The sequence below is a fragment of the Oreochromis niloticus genome, unplaced genomic scaffold (genome assembly GCF_001858045.2).
Source record: "Oreochromis niloticus isolate F11D_XX unplaced genomic scaffold, O_niloticus_UMD_NMBU tig00007819_pilon, whole genome shotgun sequence".
NCBI classification, from domain to species: domain Eukaryota; kingdom Metazoa; phylum Chordata; class Actinopteri; order Cichliformes; family Cichlidae; genus Oreochromis; species Oreochromis niloticus.
The window spans coordinates 89,354-104,570 of record NW_020328784.1 but is presented as its reverse complement, the minus strand read 5'-3'; the positions used below and the strand labels follow the sequence as shown (position 1 = coordinate 104,570).

Below are 15,217 nucleotides of genomic sequence, written 5' to 3'. Positions count from 1 at the left end.
AGTCTGGCAGTGGGAGCAGTGTGACAGGTCAACTGTTTAGGAGGGAGATGGCGAGGGGAAAGAAAGTGTTCCTGTGTCGGGTGGTCTTGGTTTGCAGGCTTCTGTACCGTCTGCCAGAGGGCAGCAGGTCAAAAAGTCTGTGTCCAGGGTGTGAGGGGTCTGTGATGATTTTCCCTGCCCGTTTCCTGGTTCTTGAGAGGTACAGATCCTGGATGGAGGGCAGGGGGGCGCCGATGATCCTTTCTGCTGCCCGTACAGTCCGCTGCAGTCTGCTCCTGTCCTGTTTAGTGGCTGCACCATACCAGACTGTGATGGAGGAGCACAGGACAGACTCAATGACTGCAGTGTAGAACTGGATCAGCAGCTCCTGTGGAAGACTGTACTTCCCCAGTTGTCTCAGGAAGTACATCCTCTGCTGGGTCTTTTTGAGGATGGAGTTGATGTTGGTCTCCCACTTCAGGTCCTGGGAGATGGTGGTACCCAGGAACTTGAAGATCTCCACAGTCGACACAGGGCTGTCTGATATGATGAGGGGGGGCAGAGTTGGGGGATGTCTCCTGAAGTCCACTGTCATCTCTACAGTTTTAAGAGTGTTCAGCTCCAGATTGTGCTGACTGCACCAGAGTACCAGCCGCTCAACTTCCTGCCGGTATGCAGACTCATCACCATCCTGAATGAGGCCAATGACGGTGGTGTCATCTGCAAACTTTAGGAGTTTAACAGCCGAGTTCTTGGAGGTGCAGTCATTAGTGTAGAGGGAGAACAGTAGTGGTGAGAGGACACATCCTTGAGGGGCACCAGTACTGAGGGACCGAGTTTCAGAGGTGATCTCCCCCAGCCTCACTTGTTGCTTTCTGTCTGTCAGGAAGCTGGTGATCCACTGACAGGTAGCTGGAGACACGCTGAGCTGGGAGAGTTTGGAAGAGAGAAGTTCAGGCACGATGGTGTTAAAAGCCGAACTAAAGTCCACAAACAGGATCCTGGCATAAGTTCCCGGGCGGTCGAGGTGTTGCAGGATGTAATGCAGCCCCATATTCACTGCATCATCCACCGACCTGTTTGCCCGGTAGGCAAACTGCAGAGGGTCCAGCTGGTGGCCTGTAATGTCCTTCAGATGGGCTAACACCAGTCGTTCGAAGGATTTCATGACCACAGACGTCAAGGCGATAGGTCTGTAGTCGTTCAGTCCTGTGATGGTGGGTTTCTTGGGAACAGGGATGATGGTGGAGCGTTTGAAGCAGGATGGAACTTCACACAGCTCCAGGGATCTGTTGAAGATGCGAGTGAAGATGGGAGCCAGCTGTTCAGCACAGGTCTTGAGGCAGGAGGGTGAAACACCGTCTGGTCCGGGGGCTTTCCTGGGCTTCTGTTTCTGGAATAGTCGGCTCACATCCTCAGTGTGTATTCTGAGTTTCAGGGAGGAGGAAAAGGGGGTGGGAGGTGTGATGGAGGTCGTTGAGTCTGGATTGGAGAGGGTGGTGGTGGTCGTTGAGTCTGAAATGGGAAGGGTGGTGGTGGTCGTTGAGTCTGGATTGGGGAGGGTGGGGGTGGTCGTTGAGACTGGATTGGAGAGGGTGAGGGTGAAGGGGGAGAAGTGGAAGGTGTGTTGGGGGTCAGTGTCTGAAGCGGTGACTCTGGGGAGGGGAGGGTGAGGCGTGGGAGTCTGTCCGTCTCAAACCTGCAGTAGAATGTATTTAGCTCGTTGGCCAGGTCTTTGTTTGCTTCAACAGTGGGTGGGGGGCGTCTGTAGCTGGTGATTTCCTGCAGGCCCCTCCACACTGACGCAGGGTCGTTGGCTGAGAGCCGTTCTTCCAGCTTCTGGGAGTAGATCCTTTTAGCTGCTTTGATCTCCTTGGTCAGTGTGTTCCTGGCTTGCTTGTACAGGGCCCTGTCACCACTTCTGTAGGCGTCCTCCTTAGCTTTACGAAGATGTTGGAGTTTAGGAGTGAACCATGGTTTATTGTTGTTGTATGTGCAAAAGGTCTTTGTTGGCACACACACGTCTTCACAAAAACTGATGTATGATGTCACAGTGTCCGTGAGTTCATCCAGGTTATCAGATGCAGCTTCAAAAACAGTCCAATCAGTGCAGTCAAAACAGTCCTGTAGTTCCTGCTTTGCTGCGTTAGTCCACTTCTTCACAGTTTTGACTACAGGCTTGGCACGTTTGAGTTTTTGCCTATAAACTGGAATAAGATGGACCATGCAGTGATCAGAATGTCCCAAAGCTGCCCGGGGCACAGAGCGATAGGCATCTTTTAGAGTGGTGTAACAGTGATCCAGTATGATGTTGTCCCTGGTGGGGCAGTCTATATGCTGTCTGTATTTAGGGAGTTCGTGGTTGAGGTTTGCTCTGTTAAAATCCCCAAGGATAATTGTAAAGGAGTCCGGGAATTTCCTCTCCAGGGTGGTGATCTGGTCAGCCAGCTCGCACAGTGCGTTGTTCGCGTTGGCCTGAGGAGGGATGTAAACTCCGACCAGCATGAAGGAAGAAAACTCCCGCGGTGAATAAAACGGTTTACAAATGATGAAAAGACTTTCCAAGTGTGGGCTGCAGTGTTTCTGTAACACTGTGACATCAGTACACCAACCTTCATTAATGTAGAAGCAGACTCCACCACCCTTTGTTTTCCCTGAGAGCTCCGTTTCGCGGTCCGCCCGGTGAAGTTGGAAGCCCGGCAGATTTAAGACAGCGTCTGGGACACGCTCACTGAGCCAGGTTTCAGTGAAGCAGAGGGCAGCAGAGCGTGCAAAGTCCTTGTTAGTGCGGTTTAAGAGCAGTAATTCGTCGACTTTGTTTGGAAGAGAGCGGAGATTCGCGAGGTGAATGGAGGGGAGTGCCGTGCGGAATCCTCGCCGACGTAGTTTCACCAGTGCACCAGCGCGGGTCCCCCGTCTACGTCTCCTCCAGGAGCCACAGAGAGCTGCTGCGCCTCCAACTAAAATCTCCAAAAAACTTTCCGGGTTAGTGAAAAATGGATAAGAACTATAGTGAGACGACTGCCTGATGTTTAGCAGTTCATCTCTGGAGAAAGTGATGTGGTCTGAGTGACCAAAAGCGCAGAAAATAAACAAAAACAAGAAAAGTGCGAGAGAGCGCAGTACCGAGGCTGCCATCCGCGGCGCCATCTTGAATTAAGCCACTGTTAAGCAAACCAGACTGCACATTAAGCCATTGTGCAGGTGAAGCCAAAGGGAAGATATGCTTCACCATATTTTCCTGTCTTTGGCTTGGAAGGAAGTTGGTTTGGAAACATATTTGACGATGCTTCATCTCCTGCTTTGCGTTTGTGTGGGAGCCCCGTCAAAAACCTGTCCACAGTGTCCAAGCGCACTTTTTTTTTTTTTTTCCTTTTCATACGCGCCCCCCTGCAATGGCTCTGCGCCCCCACTAGGGGGCGGGCCCCACACTTTGGGAACCTCTGGACTAAGCAGAGAGGAGTGGCTCTCTGTGTGCGCACTGCTGAGAAACAGAAGCTCATTTCTGCTCTGTTTCATGAAAACAGTGTTATGGGGAAACAATAAGTTCAGCCTCTGAACTCTCAGCGTGAGGACTGAGTGAAGAGTTTCAGAGTTTTGGCTCACAGCTTTTAGCGTCTACACAAAGAGACGATTACGCACTTGTCCTGAGAACATCTCCACCTCCTAAAAACAAACTCTCCTACTAGCAGCTGTCACAACCACAACAGACAGAAGACTGGATTTCTTCAGGCTCAGATTTCATTGCTCAGATTTCATGCAGTTTGCAGTAAATTGTGTGTCACAGACTTTGTAGTTCACATTTATGTCACTCGTTTAAATCTTCTCCTGAAAGTGAAACTCTTACAAACACATCAGGCCACAACCTGCTGCAGGTTAATGATTGATCTAAAGACAGCTGACCTTTGAGCAGGAACTTGTGAGTCTTTTATTGTGTTTAATGCTCAGTGCTGAAGCCCACATCATATTATTTGTTCTCAGGGTTGTTCAGCATGGCAGTCAGAACAGAAACTTTCTGCAGGTTAATTATTGATCAAACTAAAGTCATATTAAGGAGCAACTGGCACGGAGTCAGAGCAGAGCTCAGAAATCTGAAATATATCAAAGTATATTAAAGTTAAAGAGTTTAGAGAACGCTGTTTGGTTTGCTGCCTCAAAGGCAGATGACTCTCAATATCACAAGATCAGGTGAGATTTCAGACCAAGGAAAATCACTGGGATTATCTGTGAAGAGGCAGAAAAGCATAGACGTGGTCTACCTTATAGCCATTTTGAAAAGGTAAGAGTGAATCTGTCTTCGTTCATCTACATGGAAACATAAAACCAAAAAACAAATCAATACAACCAAATCACTCCCAGTTTATTTACAACATTTGACACATACAGTGTAGCTCAGTCAAAACAGCCCAAGGCCAAGTGAAAGTGCTGAGAGGGAAAAGATAATGATAACTGGGTGCAGCAGCTGAGCTTTGACCTGTGAGCTGCAGCTTAAGCCTCTTTTATGGTTCAGTGTTTAATGTGTAAACTGTTTATCACTGCAGAGATGCCTACAGGCTATCTACTGTTGAAAAGTGAATTGTTATATACGGTGTGGCAGCTGACCTTTGAACTGAGAACTTCAGACTCTTTGCTGGTGTGACGTGTTAAATGCTCATCTATTGAAGCCTGCAGACACACCCACACATCATGTGATTTGTTTTCAGTGTGTTGGAGTTGGAGCAGAAACCTGCTGCAAGTTAATTATTGATCAAATTAATATCACACAAGGTGCAGCAGCTGACCTTTGACCTGTGAGCTTCAGACTCTTTGCTGGTGTGAAGTGTTTAATGTGACTTCAGCCTGCAGACACAGAGGACGGTTACGGAGAAGAAACAGAGGATTTTCTCAGTTTCTACACAGACCTGGTCCAGACAGCAGAGAGCTGCAGAGTGAAGACGTTCATGGGAAGAAGCTGAGTAAGTGCAACGTCCTCTTTGAATCCTGGATCAGGAAGTGAACATTTGGTGTTTATATAAGGTTTCTGTCTTTGACTCAGCCTGCTGTCACTTTGTTTCAGAGAGAAATTTGAACCTGAATTTCAGATGTGGTGCTTAAAAGTGCTTGAAAATGTAACTGTATTTCATTCACAATAAATAACTATCTGATTGAATAGTTTTCTTATCAGATAGAGAAATAAAATGAGTCGCAAATGTAAAAGCAAAATTTCCCTGCCTGGGCTGCGTCTGTTTCAATATGTGACCCCGCCCCTCCCTCGGACAGTCGGGGATGAGTATACATGTAGTTGGCTGTTTTAATGAGTGTTTGATGGAAAACAACAATGGCGGAGTTTGCGTTCTCCAGTCGCATGATAGGTGAGTCCTAGTAAATAATTTTCCAGTATGTGTACGTTACACATGCTATCTCTTAAAATTATGGCTACGTTCACACTGCAGGCGAAAGCGCATCAAATCCGATTTTTTCGCCCCTATGCAACCCGTATCCGATCTTGGTATGACAGTGTGAACGGCACAAATCCGATCTGGGTCACTTTCGTATGTGGTACTGAATCCGATACGTATCCGATGTTTTAGAAAGCGACTGCTGTGTGAACGGTCAAGTCGCATTAAATCCGTCTTTTACGTCACTGACACAAGACAGACACCAATTATCAGCGCCGGAGAAGCGCCCGATAGGACATCGCGAACGATTTCCTACCATCCGGTGAAACTGTTGGGAAGACAATGTTGGAGAAATGTGAACATTTTATTTTTACTGTATTTTCTGCAGATTCTGACAGAAATCTGCAAACTATCCTTTGAAGCACCGCTCCTCTAAAACAGCAAAAAGGATCATTATTAGGTCATCTACATTATTATGTAAATAACAAAATAACTTAAAGCAAAAATCTGGAAACATAAAGTCCGAAGTCTTTATATTAAGGGCCATCAGTCAAACAATATTGTTTGCTCTGGGTCTAAACAGAGCGAGTTCTGTGTGACATCTTCTTTTGCGCATGCGGGCCGCTTTGAGCGTTCACACTGGAGAGCGTTTAATGTCGCATTTTATGTGTAGTGTGAACAGGCAGACAAAAAAATCGGATTTGATCAAAAAATCGGAATTGAGCATTAAGACCTGCAGTGTGAACGTAGCCTATGATTATTATTTTGCTAGCTATCAAACTCGCTGGAGAAATGATTGAAATGCACTGAGTGTGATGCAGTGTGGCAGCGCTATTACGGAATATGCTGTGAACTTAGCTAACATTACTTAGCAGTGATATGAGTTAATTTACTCAAGTGAAAGCTTTAAACATTAGCCCGATACATAACTAGCTAACTTCAGGCTTTCTGATTAACCCTCTGGGGTCGACGGACCCAGACCCAGATAGCAAGGAAACTAAAATGGAGAGAATGTTGTCTCCGGGAGTTTAGCTGATTTGATTTAGAGCGGCAAGGTATGGTGGGTGTGTTCCGGTTAAAGAACACGGAGGCAGCTTCCAAGTTTAGGAGATTTATTCAGCTGTGGTCTGTAATAACGATACATAAAGCAACTATCAGTACAGCACACATAAAACATTCAACATGCTCAGACATTATTCTAGCACAGAGATAGCACAAGGAACTGTATTCGACACTCATATATAACAATAACAACAGTTACAAGATTTACAATTAGCATTAACTAGCTTAGTAGCTTATTAGCATATTAGCATAGGATAACATTAGCATAGTCACGAGCGAACAAATACACACAATAGCATCTGACATACAGAACATCATGTAAACAGAACCCACCTTCTGGCATTCACACACAGCAATAAAGCAAAACCCACGAGATGCTGATGAGAGGACACAAGGGAAAATGCTGGCTATCAGCAGCTGCAAAGGCAGACTAGCAGCACACGGCACAGAGTGGTGCATTCAAGGAGCGTCAGCATAGATATGGTGAGTTCAATGACGTAGGACATATCAATTTCCACAGCGCAAACACTATCTACAAACAAACCATAACACTTCAACCAAGCAAATAACATGTAAACAGTGGGCTTTCTAACAGAAACATTGAAACAACGTTGAGGCAATATCAGGCGATGTCACTGAATCAACGTTGAAGTGTGACGTTGACCTAACGTCACTCTTGCACCCTTGTTTAACGTTGAAACAACGTCATCAACGTTTTGATGTTGAGTCAATGTTGAAACCTGACATTGATTCAACGTTATATTTTCTAATACTGTTGACATTGAAACAATGTCAGATTCTGATATTGAAACACTGTTGAGCTATGGTGTTGATTTTCCACCTCTTTCGCACAGTTGTTTTTCATTAAAACAACAGTTAAATCATGACTGGAAATCTATCTTTCTTTATAGTTATTTTAACCAATACTAAACTACTGCATGTTTCCATCAATACTTAAACCACCTAAACACATAATTGTATTTATTCCTCAAATTGGACACCCTTTAAAAAAATCAAATGTTTCACAATGTATCATGTCAATATTAATATCCTAAAATCAGAAAGCATTGCATGTGATGTAACAGAGAAGAAAAAAACTAAACAAAAAAAGGTCAATAGACATGTTTCGTTTGCCAAATACTTTATTAAAAGACATTTTCCTATTTAAATTTATATGTTTCACATAAGTTTTTACTTTTTACTCCGGGATGGGGACGGATGATGTGCGTCCTGCGCCACCCATACGATCTGGGGCGTATCGGAGCCATTTCTGCACTGCCTGTGCAAAGACAAACTCTGACATAGAGTTTGCCCCTAACTGCTGTGTCAGGCCATCTAGGACAAAAATACACACACACACAAACAAAAAAAGTGAATTAGAGCACATGAATAAGCTCTTGTTATCTGTCTTCAGCAGGGAGAAAGTATGTAAACTCCCAGGCTGATAAACATGAAAGTCACCAGGCGTAAATCTGGAAACTGCCGCATTTGATTCCCAAAGAGCTATGAGTGGAAAAAGTGATAAGTCTTAGCATGGTGTGCCGTGCATCCTTTAAAACAAAATAAACATGGGGACTAAACAAGCCAAAGACCAAAGACTCCATCTCCAGATTAACCGGATATGAAAGTCTTGTTATTAAAAAGACAAAGTAATATAGCAAAAACTGGACATAGGAAATGTGAAACACACCAAGCACATCAATCGATCCCTTTCTTGTTCACTTTAGGCTCATAAAACTACAATAAATGGTAAAACTTACCAAATATGCATCTGCACAGCGCTGTCTCTTTAAATGCCCTTTTTTCCTTCGTCTGGTCCTTTGTTTTTTTCCCTGCCCAGTTGAGTACTGAGGCCAGCTCGTTTGTGATGGCATAAGCCATTACACGGCGGACTCGCACCTCCAGTGTGGTCCCTCCAATCAAGGCAAAGCGTCTCACCTATAGACACATTTTAAGAGATGGAATTAGCGTGTCTCATGTCTTAAATGTTTATGCAAGTGCTTGTATGTTTAATCAACATGCCGTCGTTATGCATTTAAATCACATCTGACAGCTATTACACTTTATAGTTACAAAGTGTACATAAGCTTTATATACTTACCATTGCCTTATTTGCCTCTTGTGATTGAAGAGCTGCCTCTGCATTGTTTAGCTCCTCAATGTTGTGCAAGGGCAAATCCAGAGGCAGTACCCCAGCATCTACCGATTCATTGGAGCTGGTATTGCGGATGGCTCTGACCTTCTCACGGAGTTCGTTAAGAGATCTCGTCAGGTCTGACAGCATAGTTAATATCTTTTGTGAGGTTGCATCTGTTTCAAAGAACAATTCCAGAAAGATTAATGGCTTAAGCAGTGAGAGGCGAAAAACTAATATATCCATAAGTGATGGTGTAACATTCTGCATTCAAGTATAAGTTGTTCTAACTGCTAAAAGTGTTTGCTAGTTTTTGCCTGTCACATATATTTGATATTTGTATATGTAGCTGCCATCACCAGTGTTTGAATTGTGTGTGAATGGGTGGATGACTGAATGTGTAAAGTGCTTTGGGGTCCTTAGGGACTAGTTAAAGCAATGTACAAATATAGGCAATTTACTATTTATACCATGTAAAATCTGAAATTCCAAGATTTTCAAACTTGCCTTGTAATAGTGCCTCACAGAGTCTCTGGAATCTACAGGAAAACAAATCACAACAAGATGACATTCAGGAGTATAAACTGGTGTTTTGAAGATAAGTGCACAATGACATTGTGATTCAGCTTTAAAACAACTTTAAAAGCATACCATCTATAGGGAAGGCCTCAACATCAGACTCTGCATGCTGGGGAGATCGCAAAGCTGTGTGGTTTTGTGTGTTCTGCCAGAGTGGTGAAAGGTGTATTTAGGAATACAGACAACTTGGCAAAAGAGTTTCCGTGTGTCACACATGTACAAAGACACTAGACAGTATTTTATTACCTGGTATTTTCACTGGAGGTGCCTGGGGAAACCATTCTTTTGTGGGCTGCTCATCCTGTGAGTCACTATATGTGTACAGGGGATTTGGTCTAAAGAAATAAGTTGAAAACGGTCATAAGTAATTACAAATGTGCTTTTGGAATATTTTTTCCTAAAGTTACAGTTTGATTTATAATAACACACACACAGGAAACGGAGATGTGCAAGAAGGTACAGTATACAAGGAATTTTTGAAGTGCACAAGTGTGCACGGCTTTGCAGTTTTAAAAAGTTTAGAAACTTCCACTTTTTGGAATATATTATGTGGTGATATTTCAGTATGCAAGCACCACAGATATGTACAAAAGACAAGATCGTAAATTTTAAGCAATCAAGGATATGTTTGTGAATAAAAAAAGTTTTACTTGTGCTTTCTTTTATGACTGGTCTGAGTTTCAGCTTCGGACTGAAGGTCAGACGTATCACAGTGTTCACTTAGATATTTCTGAAGACTGCGTTCTGCTTCGTGAAATGTGTCTGGAAGTACAAACACAATGTACGGCCAGACAAAAATTAGGACACAAAAAACTTCTTATTGTTACATTTATACAACACCAATCCAGATGATACCCACCATGGCTTATTAGAAGTCGCACTGGTGCATAGGTGAGCCATATTGCACCAGGATGAACTCTCCTCTTTACTGCGGCGTGGATCCTGAATGTGTCTTGCGGAGGATATGGAGGCCATGACAATTTCTCCCCATTTATTCATGAACTAGGGACTATTTCTGTACCACCAGTGCTGAACTGCACAATGCACCAGTCTGTCATTTTCATCTTTTTTTAATTTGGAGTCTTTTTTGCCCTGTCTAGGATAAACAGGAAACAGATAATTACAATATATTTCATAGTCACTACAAAACTTGATCTATTGACTGAACTAAATAATAATTAATAGCACAGTGTGGCATCAAAAAAGGCGCACACCTTTGACTCTGCATTTTCTCTGTTTTCCTCGTCCACACGTAAATGCTAAAACGGAGTTTTCGAAAATATCCACCTTGGCAGGTGTCTTTAAAAATCTCAGTTTTCAGTTAACGGAAACGCAGTTTACGTGTGGACAAAAGGTGCAAACGCAAGTTAAGTGAGCGTGCAACTTAAAGTTTGAATTGAGTGCGAATTGAAGCAGGTGCTCTCCAATCATTAAAAGTAACAAAGTCATTGAACATGTTTATACAGTTAACTTTACGTTTATCAATCATATATCACAGATTTACCATTTTTTGTAGTATTATGCTAAAAAGCAACTATAGGCAGTTTGCAGTGTAAACGCTGAGTGACACACCTGCTGTCAGACCTGCAGGTTTATCCCTGTGCTGTTCTCATCTGTTACAGTGGACACAAACTATTTTTTGGAGTTGCATAAATAATTTGTGTGCCTTCTTATTTGATGCAGAACACCTGATTGTTCTGTAAATAGTTTTAAATGGTTATATAAAAAACGTCTGAGCCTTGGCTGCATTTTTAGGTAAATAGTACCAATGTAATTTTATTGTTTGCAAAATATTTTTTAAAAATGTCCAATTTCTATTTGCATTTCAAGTTATGAAAATGATTCCTTAAACATGCTTGTGGTTTTTACAGTCAAAAATATCACTCTCTACTAGTATTTTAAATTTTGTCTGAATTTAGATAAATTGTGCTGACACATTATGTCAAAATAAGTAAATAACAGATTATCAAGACGAACAGTTTTTAAAGGTGAAATATAGAGGCCAAATCAAAAGTAGTCAAAAACAGCCAATTATACCCTGGACCCCAGAGGGTTAAAGGCTAAAAGCAAAGTTGTCATCAAGTACTGTTTATATTTCTGTGTATTGCTGCAGCTTTTTTGAGTATTAATTTGGTGCCTTTGGGTGAAATAATGGTAATATGAGTGATCCATATTGTCACAAAGAATAGCCACTTGTTTCTGTGCTACCAAAGTTCCCCGGCTTTCATTCAAAATGTGTTTATGGTCAGCACCTACACATTAAACTACTTAATCAGTCAGTGCTGTTCTCCATGCCTGTCTGACTTGATGTTATTAGCACAAACACTTTAAACATGATCATTTAGGACTTCAGCAATAATACAGACAGCAATGTAGTTAGCAACAAAACAGTTTTATTGGGAATTAACTTAAAAAACAAACAACAAACATCTGTCTCCTATTTTTTGTCACACAGGAAGGAAGCATCAGTATCTGATGAGAAGACTTCTTTCTTTTTTTGTTTTTTTTCAACAGGAGAAGAATCTCTCTAACAAGTTGATTTGTTCACATTTTCACATTTTAATTTTTAAGTGAAATGTGCATTTTGAGTTTATACACTTTGTATATAAGGGGGCCGTGTGTTTCACCGTTATATTCGGGTCCTACCCTGTCTGCATTACACATCCAGTTCAAGACTAACATTTTTCTAGTTTCCCAAACAGTAAATCAGTGTGTGTACAGTTCTCTGCAAACTCAGCAGGAATAATTAGTGTGAAGCTTTAACTCTGCTGATCCTCTTTGAATCATGGATCAGCTGAAATGTTTAAAATGTTGTTCCCACTGAAGCTTCCAGTTACAGTGAATCAGTGTGTGTCAGTGAATGCATCGTGTGTGCTTCACGGCTCCATCTAGTGGACTGATAGTAGAGCAGCTGATGGCAGCTTCCTCTGCCTCACACTGCTGTCTGACTGCATTCAGCTGACACTGAGATGAAGCAGGAAAGAAGCAGCTGATATTTGGACAGCACACATGATGGAAAGGAGGATTTCAGTTGATGTGCACATGAATGATTTGTGTTTCCTCTGCAGGTGAAGGTAGAAAGTGTGTGTGAGCTGATGTGAATTGAGCAGCATGGATCAGTGTGAGGACAGAGAGGAGGGAGTCCCTCCCTCTAAAAGCACTCTGTGTGGGGAACATGAGAGCCAGACCAAAGCTCAGAGGTGAGATGACCATCTCTAACTGTCCATGACTCTTCTCCATGTCACAGCTCAGCACTCACATCACTGCTCCATCATTATTTACAGGAACCCACCTGGACCTCCACCCAGCTCTGTGTCCTTACACAGTGACTGGTCTGCTGGTCACATCATTGATTTTAAAGTCTCTGCTGCACAGAGGTGAGCTGTTAGTAACATGAACTCTCTGATTTAAATGATTTTGATGTTTCATCGTCTCTAAAATGCAAAAAGTGTTCAGAGAGCAGCTGCTTTATTAGACAAAGTTTCGTCGTGTGAGCCAAGATGTGTGTAACAGCTGGATGTCACGTCTCCATCTCGCCTTTATTAATGAACTTCCTGTTGCTCGCAGATGACATGAACACAGTGAACAAAGTGTTTGTGCCACATGATGCTGCAGGATTTTTTAACATCTCCATGATGGTAACATCTGGTCTAACTGCAAACACATGAACGCTCCTAACGGCAGCTGTCACAGCCACAGAGGCAGACTGTTTCTCACTGTTGCATTCAGGGACATTTGTTTTCCTGTAAAAAGCTGAACTCTAATCTAAGAGGATGTTACTGACAGGAAACAGCGGCATTATCTGCAGTCTGTGTGATCACAGCTTCTCCAATCATGTTTGTGTCTTCAGAGGTCAGAGGTCTGAAGAAGCTTCTGATAGGTTAGTAGAGTCCATGTGAGTAAATTGGTGGCACACCTGTGGATGCATATAAGGCAAAACACAGAGCCTGTTTCTTTGAAATGGGAAAATCAAGAGATGTCAACCAAAACACCAGGAAAAGAATTGTGGAGCTCCATAAGTGTGGCTCAATTTTGAATACAATTTGGTGCCGTTTACAATTAAGAAATACAGATAGTTTCTCTCTTTACTCTTAAAGTTAACAAATATGTTTTTTTTATTTATCAGTCTAAAAAAATAAACATTTAGTCTGATTTGATGTTACAATTAAAAAAGTGTTTGTGTTTTGATCTGAAGAGTGTGTAAATATCTGGTTTCAACTGTATATTTGATGATTGTCAGCACAGAGAGGGAGAGAGAGGAACAAGAGCAGGTGAGACAGACATGTTAGTCAAATGGTTGTTTACCAAAAGTATCACCGTATCATAGGTACTCATGTATCTCGTACCTAGTGTTTCTTTTTAGGTTTGTTAGTTTTCAACTTCTATATTTATTTAGTTATGCAGGCTTGTTTGCACAACAAGGCTAAATAATTATATAAACTTTTCTAAATAGTGTACTTTGGTAGAATTAAAAAATAAGTGTAGTGCAGGTCTATGATGATTTTTAGTGCTACTATCATCTAGTTCTGATTCTGGTTCTGTCTTGGTTAAGCCCTAAGTAGTCCTGATTTTGAACTGTTTTAATTCTGGATCATTTCTGGGTCTGGTTGCCCCCCCCCCCGGAATCCCACATGCATACTACCCTTTAGGGCTAAGCCCCGGGTGTTTCAAATGTCTGCCTCCGCCTCTGCTTCAGATTGTGACCTTTGGAGTGGACGATGCAGATTTCAATAGAGAATAAATGTTGTTGTTTTTCAGCTGTGAAAAAAGAATCAAATTTTCTGAACTTAAGAATTTATGATGGTGGAAAAAACATGGTGACAATAACACAACATTTCCACTGTATTCATAGAATGAATGTAAAACTTTCACACATTCATTAAATATGCAAAATGTCTGCAGAAACATCAGAGGGTCAGATGTGAAGCACTCAGTGATTTTGATCAAATGACTCATCAGTTATTGATCTGTACTACACTGATCTACCACGTTAGTAAAGCTGGTGTTCTGGTGGTGGAGAGACCTCGGATCATGTTCTGGTTTTGGAGCAGTGATCTGCTGATGGTTCAGTTTAATGAGCTTCTTCAAAAATCATCCCTGACATCACCACTGAAAGGACGTCCATAAAAACAGACTGAACATTACTGATATGTTCACAATCTGAGAGTTTAAAACTTGACAGACTTGATTCAGATGAAGTTATTTGAGCAGAAACTCCTGGATCTTTATCCTGTGTTGAACTAATTCTCCATGGTTCCTCCACAGAGTGGACCAGCAGAGCTCAGAGGTTCCCAGTGGTCAGTCTGCCCAGCAGCATCAAACACCGCTGGACTCCATATTTATGGTCTGTACATGTACAACAACTACTGTTACATCTACTCTGTCCACAGTCATCTACATGCTGCTCTTTGTAGACCAGTGGATTGTCAGTGTGTCCAACATGGATCTGATGTTTGGCTCCATGATTTCAGTCTGATTGGCTCATTCATAAATATTCTGTTCCAGCTGCTGGAGGACAACATCATCACTTTTGTGAAGAACGAGCTGAAGAAGATCCAGAAGGTTCTGAGTTCAGATTACCCAGAATGCTTAGAGAGTCAGAGGAGCAGCAGCAGAGAGGCATTTATGAAGATCACAGTGGACTTCCTGAGGAGAATGAAGCAGGAGGAGCTGGCTGACCGTCTGCAGAGACGTAAGAGGATTTCTGTAAAGATTTAAGCTGCTGGATAAATGAGACATTTACTGATGTCTTATGAGATGGAGCAACATGTTTTAAAGATTCATTCTTTTTGGAATTGAGTGTTTATATTTCTTCTCATTCAGAACTTCAAGCTGCAGTTTGTCATTGTAACCTTAAATCCACCCTGAAGAAGAAGTTTCAGTGTGTGTTTGAGGGGATCGCTAAAGCAGGAAACCCAACCCTTCTGAATCAGATCTACACAGAGCTCTACATCACAGAGGGAGGGACTGCAGAGGTCAATGATGAACATGAGATCAGACAGATTGAAACAGCATCCAGGAAACCAGACAGACCAGAAACAACAATCAGACAAGAAGACCTCTTTAAAGCCTCACCTGGAAGAGA

General features: G+C 42.3%; 1 long non-coding RNA gene across 3 annotated transcripts; it reads left to right on the top strand.

The window, feature by feature from the left end:
• The first annotated feature begins 3,970 nt into the window (after window positions 1-3,970).
• LOC109201584 (uncharacterized) lies at window positions 3,971-12,234 on the top strand. Of its 3 annotated transcripts, none has more exons than XR_002061635.2 (3): window positions 3,971-4,258; window positions 4,818-4,934; window positions 12,201-12,234. It is a non-coding gene; the product is annotated as an uncharacterized LOC109201584 (long non-coding RNA). The 3 variants fall into 3 exon arrangements; XR_002061634.2 differs by having other exon boundaries at window positions 4,747-4,934; XR_003218380.1 differs by lacking the exon at window positions 3,971-4,258 and having other exon boundaries at window positions 4,679-4,934.
• Window positions 12,235-15,217: the final 2,983 nt, after the last annotated feature.